Source organism: Carassius gibelio, chromosome A4 (assembly GCF_023724105.1).
Source record: "Carassius gibelio isolate Cgi1373 ecotype wild population from Czech Republic chromosome A4, carGib1.2-hapl.c, whole genome shotgun sequence".
NCBI lineage: Eukaryota > Metazoa > Chordata > Actinopteri > Cypriniformes > Cyprinidae > Carassius > Carassius gibelio.
In genome coordinates this window covers 14,090,805-14,116,090 of record NC_068374.1, presented here as the reverse complement: position 1 = coordinate 14,116,090, position 25,286 = coordinate 14,090,805, and the positions used below count along the sequence as shown (strand labels likewise).

The 25,286-nt window shown below is 44.4% G+C and overlaps 17 non-coding genes across 17 annotated transcripts; 9 read left to right on the top strand and 8 right to left on the bottom strand.

The window, feature by feature from the left end:
- The first annotated feature begins 86 nt into the window (after positions 1-86).
- On the top strand, positions 87-160 carry trnam-cau (transfer RNA methionine (anticodon CAU)). Its single transcript has one exon. It is a non-coding gene; the product is annotated as a tRNA-Met (tRNA).
- A 1,099-nt stretch (positions 161-1,259) lies between these two features.
- trnal-cag (transfer RNA leucine (anticodon CAG)) lies at positions 1,260-1,342 on the bottom strand. Its single transcript has one exon. It is a non-coding gene; the product is annotated as a tRNA-Leu (tRNA).
- Positions 1,343-1,438: 96 nt separating this feature from the next.
- trnam-cau (transfer RNA methionine (anticodon CAU)) lies at positions 1,439-1,512 on the top strand. Its single transcript has one exon. It is a non-coding gene; the product is annotated as a tRNA-Met (tRNA).
- A 1,099-nt stretch (positions 1,513-2,611) lies between these two features.
- trnal-cag (transfer RNA leucine (anticodon CAG)) lies at positions 2,612-2,694 on the bottom strand. The gene has a single exon. It is a non-coding gene; the product is annotated as a tRNA-Leu (tRNA).
- Positions 2,695-2,790: 96 nt separating this feature from the next.
- On the top strand, positions 2,791-2,864 carry trnam-cau (transfer RNA methionine (anticodon CAU)). Its single transcript has one exon. It is a non-coding gene; the product is annotated as a tRNA-Met (tRNA).
- A 1,099-nt stretch (positions 2,865-3,963) lies between these two features.
- Positions 3,964-4,046, bottom strand: trnal-cag (transfer RNA leucine (anticodon CAG)). Its single transcript has one exon. It is a non-coding gene; the product is annotated as a tRNA-Leu (tRNA).
- A 96-nt stretch (positions 4,047-4,142) lies between these two features.
- Positions 4,143-4,216, top strand: trnam-cau (transfer RNA methionine (anticodon CAU)). Its single transcript has one exon. It is a non-coding gene; the product is annotated as a tRNA-Met (tRNA).
- Positions 4,217-5,315: 1,099 nt separating this feature from the next.
- trnal-cag (transfer RNA leucine (anticodon CAG)) lies at positions 5,316-5,398 on the bottom strand. Its single transcript has one exon. It is a non-coding gene; the product is annotated as a tRNA-Leu (tRNA).
- Positions 5,399-5,494: 96 nt separating this feature from the next.
- trnam-cau (transfer RNA methionine (anticodon CAU)) lies at positions 5,495-5,568 on the top strand. Its single transcript has one exon. It is a non-coding gene; the product is annotated as a tRNA-Met (tRNA).
- Positions 5,569-6,667: 1,099 nt separating this feature from the next.
- trnal-cag (transfer RNA leucine (anticodon CAG)) lies at positions 6,668-6,750 on the bottom strand. The gene has a single exon. It is a non-coding gene; the product is annotated as a tRNA-Leu (tRNA).
- A 96-nt stretch (positions 6,751-6,846) lies between these two features.
- On the top strand, positions 6,847-6,920 carry trnam-cau (transfer RNA methionine (anticodon CAU)). The gene has a single exon. It is a non-coding gene; the product is annotated as a tRNA-Met (tRNA).
- Positions 6,921-11,579: 4,659 nt separating this feature from the next.
- Positions 11,580-11,653, top strand: trnam-cau (transfer RNA methionine (anticodon CAU)). Its single transcript has one exon. It is a non-coding gene; the product is annotated as a tRNA-Met (tRNA).
- Positions 11,654-12,758: 1,105 nt separating this feature from the next.
- trnal-cag (transfer RNA leucine (anticodon CAG)) lies at positions 12,759-12,841 on the bottom strand. The gene has a single exon. It is a non-coding gene; the product is annotated as a tRNA-Leu (tRNA).
- A 1,269-nt stretch (positions 12,842-14,110) lies between these two features.
- trnal-cag (transfer RNA leucine (anticodon CAG)) lies at positions 14,111-14,193 on the bottom strand. The gene has a single exon. It is a non-coding gene; the product is annotated as a tRNA-Leu (tRNA).
- A 1,246-nt stretch (positions 14,194-15,439) lies between these two features.
- trnal-cag (transfer RNA leucine (anticodon CAG)) lies at positions 15,440-15,522 on the bottom strand. Its single transcript has one exon. It is a non-coding gene; the product is annotated as a tRNA-Leu (tRNA).
- A 96-nt stretch (positions 15,523-15,618) lies between these two features.
- Positions 15,619-15,692, top strand: trnam-cau (transfer RNA methionine (anticodon CAU)). The gene has a single exon. It is a non-coding gene; the product is annotated as a tRNA-Met (tRNA).
- Positions 15,693-25,085: 9,393 nt separating this feature from the next.
- On the top strand, positions 25,086-25,159 carry trnam-cau (transfer RNA methionine (anticodon CAU)). The gene has a single exon. It is a non-coding gene; the product is annotated as a tRNA-Met (tRNA).
- Positions 25,160-25,286: the final 127 nt, after the last annotated feature.

Sequence of the window (25,286 nt, the reverse complement as noted above, 5' to 3'; positions counted from 1 at the left end):
GGCTAGAGATGGCCTGTTCGAGCCACACCTGAAACCGGGGACCTAGAAGCTACTTTATCTCTGTTCGGGCCCCCTCTAGCCCACGGGCCTCGTTGGCGCAGTTAGGCAGCGCGTCAGTCTCATAATCTGAAGGTCGTGAGTTCGAGCCTCACACGGGGCAGGGTGGTGCTTTTTTCTGATAACTGAGAGAGCTTAGACCAGGGGTATCAAACTAAATTCCTTTAGGGCCCGAGCCCTGTAGAGTGTTGTTCCAACCCTTCTCAAACACACAAGGCGTGTAGTTTTCAAATGAGCCTGAAGGGCATGATTGGTTGGATCAGGTGTGTTCAATCAGGCTTGAATCTAAACTCTGCAGGGGACTGAGTTTGACACCCGTGGCTCAGAAAGACAGAGTGAGGTTCTCTGTCCCCTTTCGTGTGGGTTTCCCTGTGTCTCCTGGGGGCAAAAGGCCACAGCTCCTCTTCAGGGCAGGTGAAATGATGCTTTGTGGAAAACTGTGAGGTTCCAGGTAAATTCCCTGAATCTCAATCAGCGACATTGCGTGTAGGCCCGTGCAATCCTTTTATTTACAATGAAGTCAAAATTCTGCATTCATGCTGGCTAATGCTACACGAAGGCAGTAATAGCATCCCTCTCATATTCATGTAACACGTGGCCACGTCCTCCTGAGGTTTTGTGAAGTTTCAAAGGCCATATTGCTGCACTGGCCCGGTCCTGAAGATTTGCCTTGTACAACGTTCGGAAGATTAGACCCTTCCGATCAGAGCAGGCCACACAACTCCTTGTCCAAGCTCTCTGTTTTCTCCAGACCGGACTACTGTTACGCTCCCTTGGCGGGTCTTCCGGCACGTACTATCAAGCCTCTGCAACTGATCCAGGATGCAGCAGCGAGAGTGGTCTTCAACGAGCCAAAGAAAGCCCACGTCACACCTCTCTTCATAATTTTGCACTGGCTACCAATAGCTGTTCGCATCAGATTCAAGGTTCTGATGTTTGCCTACAAGATAACCACTGGCTCTGCAGCAACATACCTAAAGTCGCTGGTTCAGACCTATGCTGGTGGATCTGCTTGCCTATCTCAATTCGAGCAGCGGAGGCTTTAACCATTTTCAAAAAGTGTCTAAAAACTCATCCTTGCCTTTAACGCCTGCCCAATTAATATTAGCATCTGCCTAATGCGTTGTTTTGTCAAAGTTAACGCCCTGCTGGCCCAACATGGCAGAAGACTGAAGTCTCTGTCTGCAGCCAAAGGATAGGTCTGTCAGAAGTGGGATTCGAACCCACGCCTCCAGGGGAGACTGCGATCTGAACGCAGCGCCTTAGACCGCTCGGCCATCCTGACACCCTTACCTGGCTAGAGATGGCCTGTTCGAGCCACACCTGAAACCGGGGACCTAGAAGCTACTTTATCTCTGTTCGGGCCCCCTCTAGCCCACGGGCCTCGTTGGCGCAGTTAGGCAGCGCGTCAGTCTCATAATCTGAAGGTCGTGAGTTCGAGCCTCACACGGGGCAGGGTGGTGCTTTTTTCTGATAACTGAGAGAGCTTAGACCAGGGGTATCAAACTAAATTCCTTTAGGGCCCGAGCCCTGTAGAGTGTTGTTCCAACCCTTCTCAAACACACAAGGCGTGTAGTTTTCAAATGAGCCTGAAGGGCATGATTGGTTGGATCAGGTGTGTTCAATCAGGCTTGAATCTAAACTCTGCAGGGGACTGAGTTTGACACCCGTGGCTCAGAAAGACAGAGTGAGGTTCTCTGTCCCCTTTCGTGTGGGTTTCCCTGTGTCTCCTGGGGGCAAAAGGCCACAGCTCCTCTTCAGGGCAGGTGAAATGATGCTTTGTGGAAAACTGTGAGGTTCCAGGTAAATTCCCTGAATCTCAATCAGCGACATTGCGTGTAGGCCCGTGCAATCCTTTTATTTACAATGAAGTCAAAATTCTGCATTCATGCTGGCTAATGCTACACGAAGGCAGTAATAGCATCCCTCTCATATTCATGTAACACGTGGCCACGTCCTCCTGAGGTTTTGTGAAGTTTCAAAGGCCATATTGCTGCACTGGCCCGGTCCTGAAGATTTGCCTTGTACAACGTTCGGAAGATTAGACCCTTCCGATCAGAGCAGGCCACACAACTCCTTGTCCAAGCTCTCTGTTTTCTCCAGACCGGACTACTGTTACGCTCCCTTGGCGGGTCTTCCGGCACGTACTATCAAGCCTCTGCAACTGATCCAGGATGCAGCAGCGAGAGTGGTCTTCAACGAGCCAAAGAAAGCCCACGTCACACCTCTCTTCATAATTTTGCACTGGCTACCAATAGCTGTTCGCATCAGATTCAAGGTTCTGATGTTTGCCTACAAGATAACCACTGGCTCTGCAGCAACATACCTAAAGTCGCTGGTTCAGACCTATGCTGGTGGATCTGCTTGCCTATCTCAATTCGAGCAGCGGAGGCTTTAACCATTTTCAAAAAGTGTCTAAAAACTCATCCTTGCCTTTAACGCCTGCCCAATTAATATTAGCATCTGCCTAATGCGTTGTTTTGTCAAAGTTAACGCCCTGCTGGCCCAACATGGCAGAAGACTGAAGTCTCTGTCTGCAGCCAAAGGATAGGTCTGTCAGAAGTGGGATTCGAACCCACGCCTCCAGGGGAGACTGCGACCTGAACGCAGCGCCTTAGACCGCTCGGCCATCCTGACACCCTTACCTGGCTAGAGATGGCCTGTTCGAGCCACACCTGAAACCGGGGACCTAGAAGCTACTTTATCTCTGTTCGGGCCCCCTCTAGCCCACGGGCCTCGTTGGCGCAGTTAGGCAGCGCGTCAGTCTCATAATCTGAAGGTCGTGAGTTCGAGCCTCACACGGGGCAGGGTGGTGCTTTTTTCTGATAACTGAGAGAGCTTAGACCAGGGGTATCAAACTAAATTCCTTTAGGGCCCGAGCCCTGTAGAGTGTTGTTCCAACCCTTCTCAAACACACAAGGCGTGTAGTTTTCAAATGAGCCTGAAGGGCATGATTGGTTGGATCAGGTGTGTTCAATCAGGCTTGAATCTAAACTCTGCAGGGGACTGAGTTTGACACCCGTGGCTCAGAAAGACAGAGTGAGGTTCTCTGTCCCCTTTCGTGTGGGTTTCCCTGTGTCTCCTGGGGGCAAAAGGCCACAGCTCCTCTTCAGGGCAGGTGAAATGATGCTTTGTGGAAAACTGTGAGGTTCCAGGTAAATTCCCTGAATCTCAATCAGCGACATTGCGTGTAGGCCCGTGCAATCCTTTTATTTACAATGAAGTCAAAATTCTGCATTCATGCTGGCTAATGCTACACGAAGGCAGTAATAGCATCCCTCTCATATTCATGTAACACGTGGCCACGTCCTCCTGAGGTTTTGTGAAGTTTCAAAGGCCATATTGCTGCACTGGCCCGGTCCTGAAGATTTGCCTTGTACAACGTTCGGAAGATTAGACCCTTCCGATCAGAGCAGGCCACACAACTCCTTGTCCAAGCTCTCTGTTTTCTCCAGACCGGACTACTGTTACGCTCCCTTGGCGGGTCTTCCGGCACGTACTATCAAGCCTCTGCAACTGATCCAGGATGCAGCAGCGAGAGTGGTCTTCAACGAGCCAAAGAAAGCCCACGTCACACCTCTCTTCATAATTTTGCACTGGCTACCAATAGCTGTTCGCATCAGATTCAAGGTTCTGATGTTTGCCTACAAGATAACCACTGGCTCTGCAGCAACATACCTAAAGTCGCTGGTTCAGACCTATGCTGGTGGATCTGCTTGCCTATCTCAATTCGAGCAGCGGAGGCTTTAACCATTTTCAAAAAGTGTCTAAAAACTCATCCTTGCCTTTAACGCCTGCCCAATTAATATTAGCATCTGCCTAATGCGTTGTTTTGTCAAAGTTAACGCCCTGCTGGCCCAACATGGCAGAAGACTGAAGTCTCTGTCTGCAGCCAAAGGATAGGTCTGTCAGAAGTGGGATTCGAACCCACGCCTCCAGGGGAGACTGCGACCTGAACGCAGCGCCTTAGACCGCTCGGCCATCCTGACACCCTTGCCTGGCTAGAGATGGCCTGTTCGAGCCACACCTGAAACCGGGGACCTAGAAGCTACTTTATCTCTGTTCGGGCCCCCTCTAGCCCACGGGCCTCGTTGGCGCAGTTAGGCAGCGCGTCAGTCTCATAATCTGAAGGTCGTGAGTTCGAGCCTCACACGGGGCAGGGTGGTGCTTTTTTCTGATAACTGAGAGAGCTTAGACCAGGGCTATCAAACTAAATTCCTTTAGGGCCCGAGCCCTGTAGAGTGTTGTTCCAACCCTTCTCAAACACACATGGCGTGTAGTTTCCAAATGAGCCTGAAGGGCATGATTGGTTGGATCAGGTGTGTTCAATCAGGCTTGAATCTAAACTCTGCAGGGGACTGAGTTTGACACCCGTGGCTCAGAAAGACAGAGTGAGGTTCTCTGTCCCCTTTCGTGTGGGTTTCCCTGTGTCTCCTGGGGGCAAAAGGCCACAGCTCCTCTTCAGGGCAGGTGAAATGATGCTTTGTGGAAAACTGTGAGGTTCCAGGTAAATTCCCTGAATCTCAATCAGCGACATTGCGTGTAGGCCCGTGCAATCCTTTTATTTACAATGAAGTCAAAATTCTGCATTCATGCTGGCTAATGCTACACGAAGGCAGTAATAGCATCCCTCTCATATTCATGTAACACGTGGCCACGTCCTCCTGAGGTTTTGTGAAGTTTCAAAGGCCATATTGCTGCACTGGCCCGGTCCTGAAGATTTGCCTTGTACAACGTTCGGAAGATTAGACCCTTCCGATCAGAGCAGGCCACACAACTCCTTGTCCAAGCTCTCTGTTTTCTCCAGACCGGACTACTGTTACGCTCCCTTGGCGGGTCTTCCGGCACGTACTATCAAGCCTCTGCAACTGATCCAGGATGCAGCAGCGAGAGTGGTCTTCAACGAGCCAAAGAAAGCCCACGTCACATCTCTCTTCATAATTTTGCACTGGCTACCAATAGCTGTTCGCATCAGATTCAAGGTTCTGATGTTTGCCTACAAGATAACCACTGGCTCTGCAGCAACATACCTAAAGTCGCTGGTTCAGACCTATGCTGGTGGATCTGCTTGCCTATCTCAATTCGAGCAGCGGAGGCTTTAACCATTTTCAAAAAGTGTCTAAAAACTCATCCTTGCCTTTAACGCCTGCCCAATTAATATTAGCATCTGCCTAATGCGTTGTTTTGTCAAAGTTAACGCCCTGCTGGCCCAACATGGCAGAAGACTGAAGTCTCTGTCTGCAGCCAAAGGATAGGTCTGTCAGAAGTGGGATTCGAACCCACGCCTCCAGGGGAGACTGCGACCTGAACGCAGCGCCTTAGACCGCTCGGCCATCCTGACACCCTTGCCTGGCTAGAGATGGCCTGTTCGAGCCACACCTGAAACCGGGGACCTAGAAGCTACTTTATCTCTGTTCGGGCCCCCTCTAGCCCACGGGCCTCGTTGGCGCAGTTAGGCAGCGCGTCAGTCTCATAATCTGAAGGTCGTGAGTTCGAGCCTCACACGGGGCAGGGTGGTGCTTTTTTCTGATAACTGAGAGAGCTTAGACCAGGGCTATCAAACTAAATTCCTTTAGGGCCCGAGCCCTGTAGAGTGTTGTTCCAACCCTTCTCAAACACACATGGCGTGTAGTTTTCAAATGAGCCTGAAGGGCATGATTGGTTGGATCAGGTGTGTTCAATCAGGCTTGAATCTAAACTCTGCAGGGGACTGAGTTTGACACCCGTGGCTCAGAAAGACAGAGTGAGGTTCTCTGTCCCCTTTCGTGTGGGTTTCCCTGTGTCTCCTGGGGGCAAAAGGCCACAGCTCCTCTTCAGGGCAGGTGAAATGATGCTTTGTGGAAAACTGTGAGGTTCCAGGTAAATTCCCTGAATCTCAATCAGCGACATTGCGTGTAGGCCCGTGCAATCCTTTTATTTACAATGAAGTCAAAATTCTGCATTCATGCTGGCTAATGCTACACGAAGGCAGTAATAGCATCCCTCTCATATTCATGTAACACGTGGCCACGTCCTCCTGAGGTTTTGTGAAGTTTCAAAGGCCATATTGCTGCACTGGCCCGGTCCTGAAGATTTGCCTTGTACAACGTTCGGAAGATTAGACCCTTCCGATCAGAGCAGGCCACACAACTCCTTGTCCAAGCTCTCTGTTTTCTCCAGACCGGACTACTGTTACGCTCCCTTGGCGGGTCTTCCGGCACGTACTATCAAGCCTCTGCAACTGATCCAGGATGCAGCAGCGAGAGTGGTCTTCAACGAGCCAAAGAAAGCCCACGTCACACCTCTCTTCATAATTTTGCACTGGCTACCAATAGCTGTTCGCATCAGATTCAAGGTTCTGATGTTTGCCTACAAGATAACCACTGGCTCTGCAGCAACATACCTAAAGTCGCTGGTTCAGACCTATGCTGGTGGATCTGCTTGCCTATCTCAATTCGAGCAGCGGAGGCTTTAACCATTTTCAAAAAGTGTCTAAAAACTCATCCTTGCCTTTAACGCCTGCCCAATTAATATTAGCATCTGCCTAATGCGTTGTTTTGTCAAAGTTAACGCCCTGCTGGCCCAACATGGCAGAAGACTGAAGTCTCTGTCTGCAGCCAAAGGATAGGTCTGTCAGAAGTGGGATTCGAACCCACGCCTCCAGGGGAGACTGCGACCTGAACGCAGCGCCTTAGACCGCTCGGCCATCCTGACACCCTTGCCTGGCTAGAGATGGCCTGTTCGAGCCACACCTGAAACCGGGGACCTAGAAGCTACTTTATCTCTGTTCGGGCCCCCTCTAGCCCACGGGCCTCGTTGGCGCAGTTAGGCAGCGCGTCAGTCTCATAATCTGAAGGTCGTGAGTTCGAGCCTCACACGGGGCAGGGTGGTGCTTTTTTCTGATAACTGAGAGAGCTTAGACCAGGGCTATCAAACTAAATTCCTTTAGGGCCCGAGCCCTGTAGAGTGTTGTTCCAACCCTTCTCAAACACACATGGCGTGTAGTTTTCAAATGAGCCTGAAGGGCATGATTGGTTGGATCAGGTGTGTTCAATCAGGCTTGAATCTAAACTCTGCAGGGGACTGAGTTTGACACCCGTGGCTCAGAAAGACAGAGTGAGGTTCTCTGTCCCCTTTCGTGTGGGTTTCCCTGTGTCTCCTGGGGGCAAAAGGCCACAGATCCTCTTCAGGGCAGGTGAAATGATGCTTTGTGGAAAACTGTGAGGTTCCAGGTAAATTCCCTGAATCTCAATCAGCGACATTGCGTGTAGGCCCGTGCAATCCTTTTATTTACAATGAAGTCAAAATTCTGCATTCATGCTGGCTAATGCTACACGAAGGCAGTAATAGCATCCCTCTCATATTCATGTAACACGTGGCCACGTCCTCCTGAGGTTTTGTGAAGTTTCAAAGGCCATATTGCTGCACTGGCCCGGTCCTGAAGATTTGCCTTGTACAACGTTCGGAAGATTAGACCCTTCCGATCAGAGCAGGCCACACAACTCCTTGTCCAAGCTCTCTGTTTTCTCCAGACCGGACTACTGTTACGCTCCCTTGGCGGGTCTTCCGGCACGTACTATCAAGCCTCTGCAACTGATCCAGGATGCAGCAGCGAGAGTGGTCTTCAACGAGCCAAAGAAAGCCCACGTCACACCTCTCTTCATAATTTTGCACTGGCTACCAATAGCTGTTCGCATCAGATTCAAGGTTCTGATGTTTGCCTACAAGATAACCACTGGCTCTGCAGCAACATACCTAAAGTCGCTGGTTCAGACCTATGCTGGTGGATCTGCTTGCCTATCTCAATTCGAGCAGCGGAGGCTTTAACCATTTTCAAAAAGTGTCTAAAAACTCATCCTTGCCTTTAACGCCTGCCCAATTAATATTAGCATCTGCCTAATGCGTTGTTTTGTCAAAGTTAACGCCCTGCTGGCCCAACATGGCAGAAGACTGAAGTCTCTGTCTGCAGCCAAAGGATAGGTCTGTCAGAAGTGGGATTCGAACCCACGCCTCCAGGGGAGACTGCGACCTGAGCGCTAGCTGACGAAGGATAGTCCGACATAATTTCAGAAATGTTGAGCAATGTCGAACTGCGCAGCCAATCGCATCGAAGCGCTATGACATTTGGACCAATCGCGTCGAAGCGCCTTAACATTTCCAGCCAATCAAAAAGCGCAATTTATAACATTATCTTGACATTCGTGACATTTGACCAATCAGAGAGCAGGGGGATTTCGACGGCACGTTTCCGCGTCTCACCGCAAGGTGGAGGGGTCAGCGCTTCTAGTCAGGTGTCAATCAAGTTGCCGAACAGTGCCGAAGGTGTACGAAAGAATGACATCTTCCTCAGGGGGCGTGTCAGAGGTAAAAAAGGTTAATTACTCAAGTTTGTGACCTATGACAAGGGTCATTGTCGCGTAGTTCGACATAAAAAGTGGTACGAGATTTATCAATGGGTGAGTGTTTGTTACCTTTGCATTATAGATGTATAAAAATAAAAAATAATCGTAATCGAACATTATTAGTATCTTGGTTTAGTGTATTTGCATAAGAGAACAACACATCAGGCTTCAGAACAAACATTTACCTGGTCCCATTCATTTGAACGATGTAATGTGATGGTTGTGTTATGTTATGGCTTTCAACAGTGCAAACCAGAGTGTGTAATAATTGTTTATAGACATTTATGTAATGTTGCAGGTATTTTAAGAAATGTTCCTGTCTTGTATCTTTCTCCTCTAAATAGAGATACCAGTTGTAACATTATATATAAAATAAATGTGACTTGTGTCCTAGAAATGAATGAATGAATAAATATATGAATTTAATGAAGTATTTTATGCTCTCTTAAGGGACTCACTTGTATTGTGCATTATATTTGTTATAATGCTTACAGATAGAGAAATGTCAGATGCTGTCTCGTGGCCAAACAACCTTGCTTGGAGGTGTGCTGAAATGCATGTTTTTTATTAGTATCATTAGTATATTTACTGAAAAGGTTTCTTTCTGAATTATGTATTAAGGGTTTTTTTTTTTTTTTGTCGTCTTAAGCCTCTACTGGACCAGCACAAAGGGTGGTGGAAGAACCTCATGCTGCTGAAACAGCAAAGAAGGCCATGGAGCAGAGTCAGCCTGACCCCCAGCCTCATCCCATGCCCCTGCCCCTGCCCCAGCCCCAGCCTACTGCACCTGTGGAAGCAAGAGTTGCAACACAATTTTCAATGGTAAGAATTACTATTTAACTTTTTTAATAATACCACTTAAGAATGTGCTCAATTAAAATTCAAGAAAGTTCAGAACGTAAGATGAAGAAAAAAAGAAAAAGCAAGAATGCTATGAGATGCTGGCTGAGACCTACTAATTGTCACCCCTCTTGTACAGTGGGGGCACCTGTTGTCTGCTGAATGGTCAGTTTGAATATCTCAGATTTGGTTTAAGTCACATGGTCAAGGATAAATGTAGAATGTAACCTGTCTGCTTTCTCTCTTGAGACTAGACTCATGTCCCTCATGGCATCTCTCTCAATACTTCTCATGTGTTAAAGCTACATTATCTTTCTTTCTCAATCTCAGGTAACATACCACATAGACGCTGGCTATTATTAACTGTACACATATTAACAATTATTCCATCATGCAAATACTTTGTAGTAATTTCAGGAGTCAATACTGCTAATAAATATGGATGACACTTCTATTCAGAAAGAAATGTTTTTAAAAACCTGCATTTACTTAAAATAGTAATATTAATTAATTCTTCGTAATTCTTGCTATTATAACACATTCTGTCTTCTCACATTTTTGATTTACCAAACCAAGATTTACTGGCTCTCACATTGCTGCAGCAAAGCCAAATCTTAGTGTGGTCAGGAGACCTTCTCAGGTTGAAGACCAACCCAGCGCAGCAGTGTCTTGTGCCTCTATACCAAGCAGTACTGTCTCTGTAAGTAATGGCATAATCCATAAAGTATTCTATGAAGACACTTTTCACGTTCCATTCTGTACGAATTATTAAACTTGTTCAATTTTTTTTTTATACCAGAAAACCATATTTTTGTCGATGTTTCAGGGTGTGCCAGTGTTCCAGGGTCTGCAAATGGTTCAGAGACTGTCAGCGGTCCATAGGATGCCACCGTTACAGCCTATTGTGCAGAGCACCAATTCTCAACCAGCTCCACAAACCATGCCCAAGAGACCCTACAAGGCAAACACTTGCAGGAAGTGTGGACAATTCAAAACCAGTGCAACGGGACATAGCCAGTACAGGGGCAAGGTGTATATACTGTCCACAGACTGAGAACATTACAAAAGAAAAGTGGTTAGAGTAAATGCGGAGAACCTTCTCCCAAATAATGTATACACTGTATATTTTTATTTATTGTTGTGTGTATATAGTTGTTTAAATATAGTTCACTATTGTTAATATTTGTGTCTAACATTATTTTATTTAACTTGATTTTTTAATCCTATTTAACTTTTACTTTTACCTTTTTAATTTATTGTTTGAAAACTTCATTTAATATTCATTACTGTTCTGTTAGCATAATTGTAAAATAAATAAAAAAAGCAAATTGAGAAATGTGTTTTGATTTCTACATTTATTTTCCTTTTAATTTTTTTTTTTTTTTTGAAAACTTATATAAATTTAATTTGTTTAATATTCATTACTGTTATGTTGGCATAATTGTAAAAAAAAAAAGAGAATGATTGCTTTTTTATTTGTACTTTAGTAAACATTTCATCAGTACACTGCAACAATAGAACGTATTCCTATAAAAAGATAATTTGCACTTTGTCATTTGTCACAGACATTTTTAAGCATAATAATGACTATTTTTGCATCCTGTTTTAATTAAAAATGACAGATTTAAAGGTGTCTTGAATGAATGTAACCTTAAAAAAAAATCTGATTTAATATCAATAAAATCACAACTAATAACATGCTTAAAATAAATATGAATACAACTACACACAATAACATGCTTAATCAGAATAAAAAATAATACAACAACTACTAAATAACTAATAATAACAAAACACATTTCCATTGGTGTATTAAAATGTAATGAAAAAAATATCAAACAAGCACATATATACATTTAATTAACCTTGAAACTTCATTTATTTAAAGCAATTAACAATAAAACAAAAAGTTATCTTTAGCTGGATTCGAACCCGGGTCGAGGGGAGCACCTGCAATAGAAAACAGTGTAATATAAATGCGCGAATTTACCGCAAGAAGAAACCGGAAGATGTATCACTGCGCGCATGCTAAGGAAGATCCGTCTTTGAACGTCAAATTTGACCCTTTCTTTTCTTCATTTTTTCTTTCTCTTCTTCCCCTTCTCTTTTTCTTCCTTCCCTCTTTTCTTCCCTTCTTCCCCGTCTTTGACGGACTATTGTTCCCCAGCTTGAGCGCAGCGCCTTAGACCGCTCGGCCATCCTGACACCCTTGCCTGGCTAGAGATGGCCTGTTCGAGCCACACCTGAAACCGGGGACCTAGAAGCTACTTTATCTCTGTTCGGGCCCCCTCTAGCCCACGGGCCTCGTTGGCGCAGTTAGGCAGCGCGTCAGTCTCATAATCTGAAGGTCGTGAGTTCGAGCCTCACACGGGGCAGGGTGGTGCTTTTTTCTGATAACTGAGAGAGCTTAGACCAGGGCTATCAAACTAAATTCCTTTAGGGCCCGAGCCCTGTAGAGTGTTGTTCCAACCCTTCTCAAACACACATGGCGTGTAGTTTTCAAATGAGCCTGAAGGGCATGATTGGTTGGATCAGGTGTGTTCAATCAGGCTTGAATCTAAACTCTGCAGGGGACTGAGTTTGACACCCGTGGCTCAGAAAGACAGAGTGAGGTTCTCTGTCCCCTTTCGTGTGGGTTTCCCTGTGTCTCCTGGGGGCAAAAGGCCACAGATCCTCTTCAGGGCAGGTGAAATGATGCTTTGTGGAAAACTGTGAGGTTCCAGGTAAATTCCCTGAATCTCAATCAGCGACATTGCGTGTAGGCCCGTGCAATCCTTTTATTTACAATGAAGTCAAAATTCTGCATTCATGCTGGCTAATGCTACACGAAGGCAGTAATAGCATCCCTCTCATATTCATGTAACACGTGGCCACGTCCTCCTGAGGTTTTGTGAAGTTTCAAAGGCCATATTGCTGCACTGGCCCGGTCCTGAAGATTTGCCTTGTACAACGTTCGGAAGATTAGACCCTTCCGATCAGAGCAGGCCACACAACTCCTTGTCCAAGCTCTCTGTTTTCTCCAGACCGGACTACTGTTACGCTCCCTTGGCGGGTCTTCCGGCACGTACTATCAAGCCTCTGCAACTGATCCAGGATGCAGCAGCGAGAGTGGTCTTCAACGAGTGGTCTTCAAAGAAAGCCCACGTCACACCTCTCTTCATAATTTTGCACTGGCTACCAATAGCTGTTCGCATCAGATTCAAGGTACTGATGTTTGCCTACAAGATAACCACTGGCTCTGCAGCAACATACCTAAAGTCGCTGGTTCAGACCTATGCTGGTGGATCTGCTTGCCTATCTCAATTCGAGCAGCAGAGGCTTTAACCATTTTCAAAAAGTGTCTAAAAACTCATCCTTGCCTTCAACGCCTGCCCAATTAATACTAGCATCTGCCTAATGCGTTGTTTTGTCAAAGTTAACGCCCTGCTGGCCCAACATGGCAGAAGACTGAAGTCTCTGTCTGCAGCCAAAGGATAGGTCTGTCAGAAGTGGGATTCGAACCCACGCCTCCAGGGGAGACTGCGACCTGAACGCAGCGCCTTAGACCGCTCGGCCATCCTGACACCCTTGCCTGGCTAGAGATGGCCTGTTCGAGCCACACCTGAAACCGGGGACCTAGAAGCTACTTTATCTCTGTTCGGGCCCCCTCTAGTCCACGGGCCTCGTTGGCGCAGTTAGGCAGCGCGTCAGTCTCATAATCTGAAGGTCGTGAGTTTGAGCCTCACACGGGGCAGGGTGGTGCTTTTTTCTGATAACTGAGAGAGCTTAGACCAGGGGTATCAAACTAAATTCCTTTAGGGCCCGAGCCCTGTAGAGTGTTGTTCCAACCCTTCTCAAACACACAAGGCGTGTAGTTTTCAAATGAGCCTGAAGGGCATGATTGGTTGGATCAGGTGTGTTCAATCAGGCTTGAATCTAAACTCTGCAGGGGACTGAGTTTGACACCCGTGGCTCAGAAAGACAGAGTGAGGTTCTCTGTCCCCTTTCGTGTGGGTTTCCCTGTGTCTCCTGGGGGCAAAAGGCCACAGCTCCTCTTCAGGGCAGGTGAAATGATGCTTTGTAGAAAACTGTGAGGTTCCAGGTAAATTCCCTGAATCTCAATCAGCGACATTGCGTGTAGGCCCGTGCAATCCTTTTATTTACAATGAAGTCAAAATTCTGCATTCATGCTGGCTAATGCTACACGAAGGCAGTAATAGCATCCCTCTCATATTCATGTAACACGTGGCCACGTCCTCCTGAGGTTTTGTGAAGTTTCAAAGGCCATATTGCTGCACTGGCCCGGTCCTGAAGATTTGCCTTGTACAACGTTCGGAAGATTAGACCCTTCCGATCAGAGCAGGCCACACAACTCCTTGTCCAAGCTCTCTGTTTTCTCCAGACCGGACTACTGTTACGCTCCCTTGGCGGGTCTGCCGGCACATACTATCAAGCCTCTGCAACTGATCCAGGATGCAGCAGCGAGAGTGGTCTTCAACGAGCCAAAGAAAGCCCACGTCACACCTCTCTTCATAATTTTGCACTGGCTACCAATAGCTGTTCGCATCAGATTCAAGGTACTGATGTTTGCCTACAAGATAACCACTGGCTCTGCAGCAACATACCTAAAGTCGCTGGTTCAGACCTATGCTGGTGGATCTGCTTGCCTATCTCAATTCGAGCAGCGGAGGCTTTAACCATTTTCAAAAAGTGTCTAAAAACTCATCCTTGCCTTCAACGCCTGCCCAATTAATACTAGCATCTGCCTAATGCGTTGTTTTGTCAAAGTTAACGCCCTGCTGGCCCAACATGGCAGAAGACTGAAGTCTCTGTCTGCAGCCAAAGGATAGGTCTGTCAGAAGTGGGATTCGAACCCACGCCTCCAGGGGAGACTGCGACCTGAACGCAGCGCCTTAGACCGCTCGGCCATCCTGACACCCTTGCCTGGCTAGAGATGGCCTGTTCGAGACACACCTGAAACCGGGGACCTAGAAGCTACTTTATCTCTGTTCGGGCCCCCTCTAGCCCACGGGCCACGTTGGCGCAGTTAGGCAGCGCGTCAGTTCGAGCCTCACACGGGGCAGGGTGGTGCTTTCTTCTGATAACTGAGAGAGCTTAGACCAGGGCTATCAAACTAAATTCCTTTAGGGCCCGAGCCCTGTAGAGTGTTGTTCCAACCCTTCTCAAACACACAAGGCGTGTAGTTTTCAAATGAGCCTGAAGGGCATGATTGGTTGGATCAGGTGTGTTCAATCAGGCTTGAATCTAAACTCTGCAGGGGACTGAGTTTGACACCCGTGGCTCAGAAAGACAGAGTGAGGTTCTCTGTCCCCTTTCGTGTGGGTTTCCCTGTGTCTCCTGGGGGCAAAAGGCCACAGCTCCTCTTCAGGGCAGGTGAAATGATGCTTTGTGGAAAACTGTGAGGTTCCAGGTAAATTCCCTGAATCTCAATCAGCGACATTGCGTGTAGGCCCGTGCAATCCTTTTATTTACAATGAAGTCAAAATTCTGCATTCATGCTGGCTAATGCTACACGAAGGCAGTAATAGCATCCCTCTCATATTCATGTAACACGTGGCCACGTCCTCCTGAGGTTTTGTGAAGTTTCAAAGGCCATATTGCTGCACTGGCCCGGTCCTGAAGATTTGCCTTGTACAACGTTCGGAAGATTAGACCCTTCCGATCAGAGCAGGCCACACAACTCCTTGTCCAAGCTCTCTGTTTTCTCCAGACCGGACTACTGTTACGCTCCCTTGGCGGGTCTTCCGGCACGTACTATCAAGCCTCTGCAACTGATCCAGGATGCAGCAGCGAGAGTGGTCTTCAACGAGCCAAAGAAAGCCCACGTCACACCTCTCTTCATAATTTTGCACTGGCTACCAATAGCTGTTCGCATCAGATTCAAGGTTCTGATGTTTGCCTACAAGATAACCACTGGCTCTGCAGCAACATACCTAAAGTCGCTGGTTCAGACCTATGCTGGTGGATCTGCTTGCCTATCTCAATTCGAGCAGCGGAGGCTTTAACCATTTTCAAAAAGTGTCTAAAAACTCATCCTTGCCTTTAACGCCTGCCCAATTAATATTAGCATCTGCCTAATGCGTTGTTTTGTCAAAGTTAACGCCCTGCTGGCCCAACATGGCAGAAGACTGAAGTCTCTGTCTGCAGCCAAAGGATAGGTCTGTCAGAAGTGGGATTCGAACCCACGCCTCCAGGGGAGACTGCGACCTGAACGCAGCGCCTTAGACCGCTCGGCCATCCTGACACCCTTGCCTGGCTAGAGATGGCCTGTTCGAGCCACACCTGAAACCGGGGACCTAGAAGCTACTTTATCTCTGTTCGGGCCCCCTCTAGCCCACGGGCCTCGTTGGCGCAGTTAGGCAGCGCGTCAGTCTCATAATCTGAAGGTCGTGAGTTCGAGCCTCACACGGGGCAGGGTGGTGCTTTTTTCTGATAACTGAGAGAGCTTAGACCAGGGCTATCAAACTAAATTCCTTTAGGGCCCGAGCCCTGTAGAGTGTTGTTCCAACCCTTCTCAAACACACATGGCGTGTAGTTTTCAAATGAGCCTGAAGGGCATGATTGGTTGGATCAGGTGTGTTCAATCAGGCTTGAATCTAAACTCTGCAGGGGACTGAGTTTGACACCCGTGGCTCAGAAAGACAGAGTGAGGTTCTCTGTCCCCTTTCGTGTGGGTTTCCCTGTGTCTCCTGGGGGCAAAAGGCCACAGCTCCTCTTCAGGGCAGGTGAAATGATGCTTTGTGGAAAACTGTGAGGTTCCAGGTAAATTCCCTGAATCTCAATCAGCGACATTGCGTGTAGGCCCGTGCAATCCTTTTATTTACAATGAAGTCAAAATTCTGCATTCATGCTGGCTAATGCTACACGAAGGCAGTAATAGCATCCCTCTCATATTCATGTAACACGTGGCCACGTCCTCCTGAGGTTTTGTGAAGTTTCAAAGGCCATATTGCTGCACTGGCCCGGTCCTGAAGATTTGCCTTGTACAACGTTCGGAAGATTAGACCCTTCCGATCAGAGCAGGCCACACAACTCCTTGTCCAAGCTCTCTGTTTTCTCCAGACCGGACTACTGTTACGCTCCCTTGGCGGGTCTTCCGGCACGTACTATCAAGCCTCTGCAACTGATCCAGGATGCAGCAGCGAGAGTGGTCTTCAACGAGCCAAAGAAAGCCCACGTCACACCTCTCTTCATAATTTTGCACTGGCTACCAATAGCTGTTCGCATCAGATTCAAGGTTCTGATGTTTGCCTACAAGATAACCACTGGCTCTGCAGCAACATACCTAAAGTCGCTGGTTCAGACCTATGCTGGTGGATCTGCTTGCCTATCTCAATTCGAGCAGCGGAGGCTTTAACCATTTTCAAAAAGTGTCTAAAAACTCATCCTTGCCTTTAACGCCTGCCCAATTAATATTAGCATCTGCCTAATGCGTTGTTTTGTCAAAGTTAACGCCCTGCTGGCCCAACATGGCAGAAGACTGAAGTCTCTGTCTGCAGCCAAAGGATAGGTCTGTCAGAAGTGGGATTCGAACCCACGCCTCCAGGGGAGACTGCGACCTGAGCGCTAGCTGACGAAGGATAGTCCGACATAATTTCAGAAATGTTGAGCAATGTCGAACTGCGCAGCCAATCGCATCGAAGCGCTATGACATTTGGACCAATCGCGTCGAAGCGCCTTAACATTTCCAGCCAATCAAAAAGCGCAATTTATAACATTATCTTGACATTCGTGACATTTGACCAATCAGAGAGCAGGGGGATTTCGACGGCACGTTTCCGCGTCTCACCGCTAGGTGGAGGGGTCAGCGCTTCTAGTCAGGTGTCAATCAAGTTGCCGAACCGTGCCGAAGGTGTACGAAAGAATGACATCATCCTCAGGGGGCGTGTCAGAGGTAAAAAAGGTTAATTACTCAAGTTTGTGACCTATGACAAGGGTCATTGTCGCGTAGTTCGACATAAAAAGTGGTACGAGATTTGTCAATGGGTGAGTGTTTGTTACCTTTGCATTATAGATGTATAAAAATAAAAAATAATCGTAATCGAACATTATTAGTATCTTGGTTTAGTGTATTTGCATAAGAGAACAACACATCAGGCTTCAGAACAAACATTTACCTGGTCCCATTCATTTGAACGATGTAATGTGATGGTTGTGTTATGTTATGGCTTTCAACAGTGCAAACCAGAGTGTGTAATAATTGTTTATAGACATTTATGTAATGTTGCAGGTATTTTAAGAAATGTTCCTGTCTTGTATCTTTCTCCTCTAAATAGAGATACCAGTTGTAACATTATATATAAGATAAATGGGACTTGTGTCCTAGAAATGAATGAATGAATGAATAAATATATGAATTTAATGAAGTATTTTATGCTCTCTTAAGGGACTCACTTGTATTGTGCATTATATTTGTTATAATGCTTACAGATAGAGAAATGTCAGATGCTGTCTCGTGGCCAAACAACCTTGCTTGGAGGTGTGCTGAAATGCATGTTTTTTATTAGTATCATTAGTATATTTACTGAAAAGGTTTCTTTCTGAATTATGTATTAAGGTTTTTTTTTTTTTTTTTCCCGTCTTAAGCCTCTACTGGACCAGCACAAAGGGTGGTGGAAGAACCTCATGATGCTGAAACAGCAAAGAAGGCCATGGAGCAGAGTCAGCCTGACTCCCAGCCTCATCCCATGCCCCTGCCCCGTCCCCAGCCTACTGCACCTGTGGAAGCAAGAGTTGCAACACAATTTTCAATGGTAAGAATTACTATTTAACTTTTTTAATAATACCACTTAAGAATGTGCTCAATTAAAATTCAAGAAAGTTCAGAACGTAAGATGAAGAAAAAAAGAAAAAGCAAGAATGCTATGAAATGCTGGCTGAGACCTACTAATTGTCACCCCTCTTGTACAGTGGGGGCACCTGTTGTCTGCTGAATGGTCAGTTTGAATATCTCAGATTTGGTTTAAGTCACATGGTCAAGGATAAATGTAGAATGTAACCTGTTTGCTTTCTCTCTTGAGACTAGACTCATGTCCCTCATGGCATCCCTCTCAATACTTCTCATGTGTTAAAGCTACATTATCTTTCTTTCTCAATCTCAGGTAACATACCACATAGACGCTGGCTATTATTAACTGTACACATTAACAATTATTCCATCATGCAAATACTTTGTAGTAATTTCAGGAGTCAATACTGCTAATAAATATGGATGACACTTCTATTCAGAAAGAAATGTTTTTAAAAACCTGCATTTACTTAAAATAGTAATATTAATATAAATCGTAATTCTTGCTATTATAACACATTCTGTCTTCTCACATTTTTGATTTACCAAACCAAGATTTACTGGCTCTCACATTGCTGCAGCAAAGCCAAATCTTAGTGTGGTCAGGAGACCTTCTCAGGTTGAAGACCAACCCAGCGCAGCAGTGTCTTGTGCCTCTATACCAAGCAGTACTGTCTCTGTAAGTAATGGCATAATGTATAAAGTATTCTATAAAGGCACTTTTCACGTTCCATTCTGTACGAATTATTAAACTTGTTCAATTTTTCTTTTAATACCAGAAAACCATATTTTTGTCGATGTTTCAGGGTGTGCCAGTGTTCCAGGGTCTACAAATGGTTCAAAGACTGTCAGCGGTCCATAGGATGCCACTGTTACAGCCTATTTTGCAGAGCACCAATTCACAACCAGCTCCACAAACCATGCCCAAGAGACCCTACAAGGCAAACACTTGCAGGAAGTGTGGAAAATTCAAAATCAGTGCAACGGGACATAGCCAGTACAGGGGCAAGGTGTATATACTGTCCACAGACTGAGAACATTACAAAAGAAAAGTGGTTAGAGTAAATCCGGAGAACCTTCTCCCAAATAATGTATACACTGTATATTTTTATTTATTGTTGTGTGTATATAGTTGTTTAAATATAGTTCACTATTGTTAATATTTGTGTCTAACATTATTTTATTTAACTTGCTTTTTTAATCCTATTTAACTTTTACTTTTACCTTTTTAATTTATTGTTTGAAAACTTCATTTAATATTCATTACTTTTCTGTTAGCATAATTGTAAAATAAATAAAAAAACAAATTGAGAAATGTGTTTTGATTTCTACATTTATTTTCCTTTTATTTCCCTTTTAATTTTTTTTTTTTGAAAACTTATATAAATTTAATTTGTTTAATATTCATTACTGTTATGTTGGCATAATTGTAAAAAAAAAAAAAGAGAGAATGATTGCTTTTTTATTTGTACTTTATTAAACATTTCATCAGTACACTGCAACAATAGAACGTATTCCTATAAAAAGATAATTTGCACTTTGTCATTTGTCACAGACATTTTTAAGCATAATAATGACTATTTTTGCATCCTTTTTTAATTAAAAATGACAGATTTAAAGGTGTCTTGAATGAATGTAACCTTAAAAAAAATCTGATTTAATATCAATAGAATCACAACTAATAACATGCTTAAAATAAATATGAATACAACTACACATAATAACATGCTTAATAACAAAAATAATACAACAACTACTAAATAACTAATAATAACAAAACACATTTCCATTGGTGTATTAAAATGTAATAAAAAAATATCAAACAAGCACATATATACATTTAATTAACCTTGAAACTTCATTTATTTAAAGCAATTAACAATAAAACAAAAAGTTGTCTTTAGCTGGATTCGAACCCGGGTCGAGGGGAGCACCTGCAATAGAAAACAGTGTAATATAAATGCGCGAATTTACCGCAAGAAGAAACCGGAAGATGTATCACTGCGCACATGCTAAGGAAGATCCGTCTTTGAACATCAAATTTCACCCTTTCTTTTCTTCATTTTTTCTTTCTCTTCTTCCCCTTCTCTTTTTCTTCCTTCCCTCTTTTCTTCCCTTCTTCCCCGTCTTTGACGGACTATTGTTCCCCAGCTTGAGCGCAGCGCCTTAGACCGCTCGGCCATCCTGACACCCTTGCCTGGCTAGAGATGGCCTGTTCGAGCCACACCTGAAACCGGGGACCTAGAAGCTACTTTATCTCTGTTCGGGCCCCCTCTAGCCCACGGGCCTCATTGGCGCAGTTAGGCAGCGCGTCAGTCTCATAATCTGAAGGTCGTGAGTTCGAGCCTCACACGGGGCAGGGTGGTGCTTTTTTCTGATAACTGAGAGAGCTTAGACCAGGGCTATCAAACTAAATTCCTTTAGGGCCCGAGCCCTGTAGAGTGTTGTTCCAACCCTTCTCAAACACACATGGCGTGTAGTTTTCAAATGAGCCTGAAGGGCATGATTGGTTGGATCAGGTGTGTTCAATCAGGCTTGAATCTAAACTCTGCAGGGGACTGAGTTTGACACCCGTGGCTCAGAAAGACAGAGTGAGGTTCTCTGTCCCCTTTCGTGTGGGTTTCCCTGTGTCTCCTGGGGGCAAAAGGCCACAGATCCTCTTCAGGGCAGGTGAAATGATGCTTTGTGGAAAACTGTGAGGTTCCAGGTAAATTCCCTGAATCTCAATCAGCGACATTGCGTGTAGGCCCGTGCAATCCTTTTATTTACAATGAAGTCAAAATTCTGCATTCATGCTGGCTAATGCTACACGAAGGCAGTAATAGCATCCCTCTCATATTCATGTAACACGTGGCCACGTCCTCCTGAGGTTTTGTGAAGTTTCAAAGGCCATATTGCTGCACTGGCCCGGTCCTGAAGATTTGCCTTGTACAACGTTCGGAAGATTAGACCCTTCCGATCAGAGCAGGCCACACAACTCCTTGTCCAAGCTCTCTGTTTTCTCCAGACCGGACTACTGTTACGCTCCCTTGGCGGGTCTTCCGGCACGTACTATCAAGCCTCTGCAACTGATCCAGGATGCAGCAGCGAGAGTGGTCTTCAACGAGCCAAAGAAAGCCCACGTCACACCTCTCTTCATAATTTTGCACTGGCTACCAATAGCTGTTCGCATCAGATTCAAGGTTCTGATGTTTGCCTACAAGATAACCACTGGCTCTGCAGCAACATACCTAAAGTCGCTGGTTCAGACCTATGCTGGTGGATCTGCTTGCCTATCTCAATTCGAGCAGCGGAGGCTTTAACCATTTTCAAAAAGTGTCTAAAAACTCATCCTTGCCTTTAACGCCTGCCCAATTAATATTAGCATCTGCCTAATGCGTTGTTTTGTCAAAGTTAACGCCCTGCTGGCCCAACATGGCAGAAGACTGAAGTCTCTGTCTGCAGCCAAAGGATAGGTCTGTCAGAAGTGGGATTCGAACCCACGCCTCCAGGGGAGACTGCGACCTGAGCGCTAGCTGACGAAGGATAGTCCGACATAATTTCAGAAATGTTGAGCAATGTCGAACTGCGCAGCCAATCGCATCGAAGCGCTATGACATTTGGACCAATCGCGTCGAAGCGCCTTAACATTTCCAGCCAATCAAAAAGCGCAATTTATAACATTATCTTGACATTCGTGACATTTGACCAATCAGAGAGCAGGGGGATTTCGACGGCACGTTTCCGCGTCTCACCGCAAGGTGGAGGGGTCAGCGCTTCTAGTCAGGTGTCAATCAAGTTGCCGAACCGTGCCGAAGGTGTACGAAAGAATGACATCTTCCTCAGGGGGCGTGTCAGAGGTAAAAAAGGTTAATTACTCAAGTTTGTGACCTATGACAAGGGTCATTGTCGCGTAGTTCGACATAAAAAGTGGTACGAGATTTATCAATGGGTGAGTGTTTGTTACCTTTGCATTATAGATGTATAAAAATAAAAAATAATCGTAATCGAACATTATTAGTATCTTGGTTTAGTGTATTTGCATAAGAGAACAACACATCAGGCTTCAGAACAAACATTTACCTGGTCCCATTCATTTGAACGATGTAATGTGATGGTTGTGTTATGTTATGGCTTTCAACAGTGCAAACCAGAGTGTGTAATAATTGTTTATAGACATTTATGTAATGTTGCAGGTATTTTAAGAAATGTTCCTGTCTTGTATCTTTCTCCTCTAAATAGAGATACCAGTTGTAACATTATATATAAAATAAATGTGACTTGTGTCCTAGAAATGAATGAATGAATAAATATATGAATTTAATGAAGTATTTTATGCTCTCTTAAGGGACTCACTTGTATTGTGCATTATATTTGTTATAATGCTTACAGATAGAGAAATGTCAGATGCTGTCTCGTGGCCAAACAACCTTGCTTGGAGGTGTGCTGAAATGCATGTTTTTTATTAGTATCATTAGTATATTTACTGAAAAGGTTTCTTTCTGAATTATGTATTAAGGGTTTTTTTTTTTTTTTGTCGTCTTAAGCCTCTACTGGACCAGCACAAAGGGTGGTGGAAGAACCTCATGCTGCTGAAACAGCAAAGAAGGCCATGGAGCAGAGTCAGCCTGACCCCCAGCCTCATCCCATGCCCCTGCCCCTGCCCCAGCCCCAGCCTACTGCACCTGTGGAAGCAAGAGTTGCAACACAATTTTCAATGGTAAGAATTACTATTTAACTTTTTTAATAATACCACTTAAGAATGTGCTCAATTAAAATTCAAGAAAGTTCAGAACGTAAGATGAAGAAAAAAAGAAAAAGCAAGAATGCTATGAGATGCTGGCTGAGACCTACTAATTGTCACCCCTCTTGTACAGTGGGGGCACCTGTTGTCTGCTGAATGGTCAGTTTGAATATCTCAGATTTGGTTTAAGTCACATGGTCAAGGATAAATGTAGAATGTAACCTGTCTGCTTTCTCTCTTGAGACTAGACTCATGTCCCTCATGGCATCTCTCTCAATACTTCTCATGTGTTAAAGCTACATTATCTTTCTTTCTCAATCTCAGGTAACATACCACATAGACGCTGGCTATTATTAACTGTACACATATTAACAATTATTCCATCATGCAAATACTTTGTAGTAATTTCAGGAGTCAATACTGCTAATAAATATGGATGACACTTCTATTCAGAAAGAAATGTTTTTAAAAACCTGCATTTACTTAAAATAGTAATATTAATTAATTCTTCGTAATTCTTGCTATTATAACACATTCTGTCTTCTCACATTTTTGATTTACCAAACCAAGATTTACTGGCTCTCACATTGCTGCAGCAAAGCCAAATCTTAGTGTGGTCAGGAGACCTTCTCAGGTTGAAGACCAACCCAGCGCAGCAGTGTCTTGTGCCTCTATACCAAGCAGTACTGTCTCTGTAAGTAATGGCATAATCCATAAAGTATTCTATGAAGACACTTTTCACGTTCCATTCTGTACGAATTATTAAACTTGTTCAATTTTTTTTTTATACCAGAAAACCATATTTTTGTCGATGTTTCAGGGTGTGCCAGTGTTCCAGGGTCTGCAAATGGTTCAGAGACTGTCAGCGGTCCATAGGATGCCACCGTTACAGCCTATTGTGCAGAGCACCAATTCTCAACCAGCTCCACAAACCATGCCCAAGAGACCCTACAAGGCAAACACTTGCAGGAAGTGTGGACAATTCAAAACCAGTGCAACGGGACATAGCCAGTACAGGGGCAAGGTGTATATACTGTCCACAGACTGAGAACATTACAAAAGAAAAGTGGTTAGAGTAAATGCGGAGAACCTTCTCCCAAATAATGTATACACTGTATATTTTTATTTATTGTTGTGTGTATATAGTTGTTTAAATATAGTTCACTATTGTTAATATTTGTGTCTAACATTATTTTATTTAACTTGATTTTTTAATCCTATTTAACTTTTACTTTTACCTTTTTAATTTATTGTTTGAAAACTTCATTTAATATTCATTACTGTTCTGTTAGCATAATTGTAAAATAAATAAAAAAAGCAAATTGAGAAATGTGTTTTGATTTCTACATTTATTTTCCTTTTAATTTTTTTTTTTTTTTTTGAAAACTTATATAAATTTAATTTGTTTAATATTCATTACTGTTATGTTGGCATAATTGTAAAAAAAAAAAGAGAATGATTGCTTTTTTATTTGTACTTTAGTAAACATTTCATCAGTACACTGCAACAATAGAACGTATTCCTATAAAAAGATAATTTGCACTTTGTCATTTGTCACAGACATTTTTAAGCATAATAATGACTATTTTTGCATCCTGTTTTAATTAAAAATGACAGATTTAAAGGTGTCTTGAATGAATGTAACCTTAAAAAAAAATCTGATTTAATATCAATAAAATCACAACTAATAACATGCTTAAAATAAATATGAATACAACTACACACAATAACATGCTTAATCAGAATAAAAAATAATACAACAACTACTAAATAACTAATAATAACAAAACACATTTCCATTGGTGTATTAAAATGTAATGAAAAAAATATCAAACAAGCACATATATACATTTAATTAACCTTGAAACTTCATTTATTTAAAGCAATTAACAATAAAACAAAAAGTTATCTTTAGCTGGATTCGAACCCGGGTCGAGGGGAGCACCTGCAATAGAAAACAGTGTAATATAAATGCGCGAATTTACCGCAAGAAGAAACCGGAAGATGTATCACTGCGCGCATGCTAAGGAAGATCCGTCTTTGAACGTCAAATTTGACCCTTTCTTTTCTTCATTTTTTCTTTCTCTTCTTCCCCTTCTCTTTTTCTTCCTTCCCTCTTTTCTTCCCTTCTTCCCCGTCTTTGACGGACTATTGTTCCCCAGCTTGAGCGCAGCGCCTTAGACCGCTCGGCCATCCTGACACCCTTGCCTGGCTAGAGATGGCCTGTTCGAGCCACACCTGAAACCGGGGACCTAGAAGCTACTTTATCTCTGTTCGGGCCCCCTCTAGTCCACGGGCCTCGTTGGCGCAGTTAGGCAGCGCGTCAGTCTCATAATCTGAAGGTCGTGAGTTCGAGCCTCACACGGGGCAGGGTGGTGCTTTTTTCTGATAACTGAGAGAGCTTAGACCAGGGGTATCAAACTAAATTCCTTTAGGGCCCGAGCCCTGTAGAGTGTTGTTCCAACCCTTCTCAAACACACAAGGCGTGTAGTTTTCA